The following is a 6059-nucleotide window of genomic DNA, read 5'->3' as shown; positions in this document are numbered from 1 at the left end:
CAGTGTAACTACACTGCAACAGAAATGCATGGGCTATCCATCAATCACATATCAATATAGTATATTATGTAGTAATAATAACACTGTTATCATCATTATTATTAATAGTATTCCACATGCATCAGTCCGACATTGAGATCAGCCATAACCTCTACAGGAAAATCAGATCACTTTTAGGAACAACCACCACTCAATTAAAGCTTAATGAGAGCGGCCGTATAATAGACTACCCCGCAGTACTACGGTGTCGCTTGTTGAAAAGAACAAACACAAGTCCAAGAGCTTGAGTATATTGTATATTGTTTTCGGCAAAGCAACAATCTCCAGCACAGCCTACAGTTACAACAACAGCAGAACTAGCAAGTGACCTCAGAATGTGTTTTAAATTCGCATTAAACACGCGTTTTACAGTTGCCCAGGCCGGCCGGGCGACATCTCACAATCTTGTTAAAATAATTCCTCCTCCATCACATCTTCAGCAGCATCAACATGATGACGGCCAACACCGGCCAACAACACGATATATGTTTATTATGTTAACAGGAAAGATGGTCGGCTCGGGCTTACCTCTTCTTCCACCGCACCAACCTCGGCTAAATGACCGCCATACAGTCCATTTAAATACAGGAATTGTGTCTGTGTAAAAGAACGGTTTAATAATTCCGTGTGCCGGCCGGGCGGTGCGTCTGTGATTTTATATCCGTGTCGTAGCTCCTCCTGAGCGGCTTGTCCGTCTACTGTGTGTTTGTGAGACCCCCCGCCCCCCCGGTCACCATAATAACACAGTTTGAAGGAGTTCTCCTTAACGCTATGTCACTAATGGTACGGTGCGCCAGTAGGAAACGCTGCGCACCCTCTCGTCTGTAGTGAAAATAAATGATAAAGTTTCGCTACTCACCAAAACAAAGACGGATTTTGGGAGATGAAAGCCTACTTTCCTGAGTGGCAACACTCGGATACCCCCACCTCACGTCTGAAATACACTTTTTGGACAGAAAAGAAACTATTTCACTGGAAATGTTAGCTACTCCACAGCGCCCTCTACATATCTTGTCAATAGAAATGTGCGTTGACCAGATTTTTTCACCTTCCGGTGAAATATTTTCTTTTCTGGACAAAAAGTGTATTTTAGACGTGAGGTGGGGGCTCTGAGTGTTGCCACCATAGAGTATATATAAAAGGTTGCCACCAAGGAAAGCAGTCTTTCTACTCCTAAAAGCCGTAATTGTTTTGGTGATTAGCGATTTATTTAGGCGAGTATTTACATGTTTTGAACAGACGAGAGGTGCGCAGCGTTGCCTGCGGGCGCACCGGATCACTAGTGACATAGCATTAAGGAGAACTCCTTCTAAAACGCCTTATGGACCAGAGCTAGGCTCGCCCCAACGCCGACGCCGATTGGAGGAAATCAAATAAAAGGGCCGGGCCGAGGTCTCCGATTGGACGAGGTCCGAACGCACGGGGCGGAGCCACAGAGAAGATAACGACGACGTCGCCGGCGGCTGATTTATACTTCGTCGTGTGACGGGGCGGCGCGAGGCGAAAACAGCAGATCTACAAGCTCACAACGCGTCGCGTCTGCGACGCGTTGTGAGCTTGTAGATCTGCTGTTTTTCGTAGGCTACGACGGAGCATACGTTTGGTTTTATACAGCTGGTCTGGGAACAGTGAATGCACCATTCTACTTCCATTGTACCAAACCCATCAGAGAACACGAACTGTTCTGAGATCAGTATCTCAACAAGAAGCGTATTTACTGTTCAGCGCTTATATCTGGTCTAAAGCCCGCCTACTGTATCCGGCGATTTCCACATACCAAAGAAGGCACTTTACCACGACATACACTCGCCGTTTCCGTATCCCGTAGAGTTGTAATAATATCGATTGGTCCCCTTGGCTTGCGCTCCAGTGTGAGCAGGAAATTGTAACACTGACGTCCTTTATCAGCGGCGTGATGATAGTTCCTGTATGGTTCCTGTGTACGTTGGAGGAAATGATGGGGGAGCTCTGTGTGTAGAAGAGAAAAGGCCCATAAATAATAAAATAAATGAATGAATGATCATGCCTAGGCAGCATAATAATAATAATAATAATAATGAATCAGGCATCATCATTGAACAACAAAGTACCAGTATCCTAGTTTATGAGACTCAAGAATCCAGAACAGCACAATGTTGCTGAGACTTTAAACATAAAAGGAAAGCTAAAATGCAATGTGTAATGTGGAGAAAAATGTGTAATGTGGAGAAAAAACAGGTTGCAGAAATCCTGACTTACCAGTTCTAAACTTTTTTTTTTCTTTCTTCTAACCGCTTCTACATCTGGCTTTTGTCTGTTTGTATGTATGTCCCACACATGGTTATTGGAAACCAAAACCGATCATAGCATCCACAAACCTTTCCTGTGCTAAATCTGCGAATTTAACCATAATCTCAACAACATGGCATGCTTACGGTATATCATGCTCCATATAGCCCAGTGTGACTGATTCTCTATTTTTCAGGGGTGTAAGATTCAAGTAGCTTGTGGGCCAACCTCATCTATTCAAAATAGATGATTAATACATGGTATTGTTATTGGAAACCAAAATCAATCAGAGCATGCACAAACGTTTCCTGTGCTACATCTCTTGTAAACTTATCCATACTGAAATCATACAGACAACTTAAAGCAAGGGATGACATCACTGTTTAGTTTCATCTACAGGAGCAATAAGTGAACACCTCATCTTGCAGTGAGTCATATGTGGTGACATCACCCCCTCATAGGAAAACAAACATGGGGTTCCATGACCATTTAGGCCTTTATGCTTCCAGGAGGGTGGTAATACACTACCACCTTGTGGTCGAGTTGGAGAAAGGCGGTCAACACTTTTATTTACAAGTTTACAAGCAATTATTATTGTCACTCAATAGTGAAAATTCAGAAGATTTTCTGATTTGGACAAACAGACGGACACACGTCAGCGTGTGTGTATGTAACGGAGGTGATCCGAACTTCCCCACCCGGTTTCGAACCCGGGTCTCCCGTGTGAAAGTCCAATATCTTAACCATAACTCCAAAGGGATATCTCTATGGAATGAGAGCATATACTAGACTTTTGAGGCTTCAGGCTGGGGCTGCGACGTCACCACACTGGGTGGCGGTCCTCGACCCACCACATGTGCATGTGTGTGCCTGCCTGCCTATGTACCGTATTCACACATTTTGTGGTTAAAAATCATGTCTACACAAAAAGGCAGGAAAGTCAACACATTGACAATATCAACTGATTAAAGCAATTGTTTCAGGGGGAAGAAACTGTCATGGAAGAAAAAAGTAGGCTATATATTGTATGTTTTATTTCATACTTGGTCCTCATTTGAATTATAGTACATTGTTAGGCAGAACATCAACCTTTATGACAACCAGCTAAAACAAAGGTCTTAAGGAAAAGAACCAAATAGCCTAAGAATAACAATGACATTGCATACCATATTTGTCTTTCTATTGAGGTGTTTGTGTGGTGAACATTCAAAAGGTGACAGATTCTTAAGGCTACACCGAACCGTTGTCCTCCAAATGATTTGGATTGTCGTGACAACTGCAAGAGCAGGATGACAAGTATTCAAAGCGCTTCAAAACGGTTTGCCATCTCATTTCAAGTCTTCAATTGTGGGTGAGGTGCATTTAGCAATATATTTTAGTTAAAACAAATAATGTTTTTGTTAAAAGGTAAAGCTCTTGCAATGGTATTTTCTTGATCAATATGTAGCCCTTAAGCCCCATATACTTAATTTCATTTTAGATTTGAGTCTTTTCAGCTATTTTAGTGTATATTTAAAATAGCAGATATACAAGTACTGTACATCTGCCATTTTAGAACATTTTAGAAAAATCTTGAAAGTGTTTTGAATAATTTAGATTCTTTTTCTTTTCTTTTTTTTTACACAAATCTTCTATTCCGGGGGTCCCTGCTACAAAACATTTTCAGATGGAGGTCCATGGCTATATAATATACCTATATATGAATTTGGGGGTCCTTAGCACAACAAAAAGTTTGAGAACGATCTATTAAATTCTGGAGCCATATTAATAAATAATAAAGAGTGACCCTGCCTGTTACCATTATAAAGCCCTTGCCTACCAAGAGTTGAACATGCAAAGGAGCCCTCTCAGTCAAATGGTCATGAAACTAGCTGACCTCTCACCTTCTGACATCACAAACCCCAGCCAGCCTATCACTCAGAAGATTAGACCTAACCAAATTAGAACTAAAGAAAAAGATAAATACATACATTATTGGAATGAACTTACACAATCACAACACAAACTAGAAACATATTTGGCCCTAAACAGACAGTACACTGTGGCAGATTACCTAAGCACAGTAACTGATAAAAACCTGAGAAAGACATTGACCATGTACAGACTGAGTGATCACGGCTTGGCGATAGAGAAGGGCAGACACAGACAGACCTGGCTGCCCAGAGAGGAGAGGCTGTGCTGTCATTGTGATGAGGGAGCTGTAGAGACAGAATTACACTTCCTAACACAATGTAAAAAATACACAAACATTAGGGAGGAATTCTTCCCAAAAATTGAAATAATTTGCCCAGAATTCAGAGGTATGATAGAAAGGGAGAAATTGCCACTCCTTTTGGGAGAAATGAAAGAATGTGCAGTTTTAGCTGCAAAATATGTCAATTCCTGTCACAAGAAAAGGGACCAGTAGGACAAGGACACACATACTGTATACCATGTTTACTTTACCGCACAATCTCCTTTATGTACTGTAATTTCATTGATTTATATTGTTATATTGTTTGTTGTTTGTCATAATTGTATTTGTGCTTTGGCAACATTTGTACAATTTCATGCCAATAAAGCCTATTGAATTGAATTGAATTGAATTGAAGGCATTTTGTAGACTCAGGCTCAGGTCGTAATGGGTTCATTCTGACCAGAAGCGGGGATAAAGCACATCCCAACCAGCCATAAAAAGCAGAGGTAGAGGGGGATATCAAAGCAAAACGCATGGATTACCCCCCAGCAAATCGAACCCTGGACACGGACAAAATTATAACACATTTGTACTCAGTGCTTCTTTGTAGGACATCTTGTAGCAGCTTAGTAGCCAAAACACAACCTTTCTTTATCAAGGATTTTGGAATATTACATACATTCACACATTGTATATAGCGTGAAATTGCACACAATCACGTGACATTGCACGGAAGAAAAAAACATTCATCATCAAACACCCCAACCCAAAAAAATCTATATTCATTCTTTCGATTGAGCTTGCAATACTTTTGTCAACGACCTTTCAAACGCAGAAGTTGCTTCTGGGAAACGGTTAGTATTCACACCATTTCAGGCAAGTGTTCCAAGTAACCACATGAACCACATGAACCCTAGCATCCCTATTCTGGGGTGAATGTCTGTGAAAATATTTCCACTGCAAAGATATTTAGTGTAAAGGGGAAACATTGTGGTCAGTACATAGGGTTTAATTGTGGTTAATTGCTGACTTCATAAAGTGACAAAGAAATGCAGAGCATTAAACAAACATCTACACATTAGCCACTCTGGACTTTCTGGCCTTGATAATGGAGCAAATTGGATTATATAAAGGGATATGTTCACATGAATAGAGTGGTGGTTTAGTTTTTATTTTTCCTAAATTACAGGAAGACATTAACCCCATTAACCCTGCCATTCCTATTCTGGGCAATTTTGTTATGTGTGAAATATCTAAAAAAAAAATAGCAACTCATTTATAGTTCATTGTATGGTGCTGTCGTAAGAAACTATACTTCAGGTGTAAGTGGTTAATCTCAGTTTGGCATGAAATGAACACAACATAACATTGACATGGTTCTCAAACATTTTGATTTCAAGGTATAAATTAAACCACACAACCCGTGTAACTCTGGACTCTAATGGCCCATTTGTACACTGGCAGAGCAACAGGCCTGAAGGGTCCTTTTGGTTCTATAAGGACAAGTAAGGGTCCATTTGGTTCCTAATCAATGATTGATAGTCATGTGACGCAACACATGGTTCCAAACAGTAGA

Source organism: Nannobrachium achirus (genome assembly GCF_963921795.1).
Source record: "Nannobrachium achirus genome assembly, chromosome: 3".
NCBI classification, from domain to species: Eukaryota; Metazoa; Chordata; class Actinopteri; order Myctophiformes; family Myctophidae; genus Nannobrachium; species Nannobrachium achirus.
The sequence above is the reverse complement of the archived record's forward strand: the minus strand, read 5'-3'. Positions refer to the sequence as shown.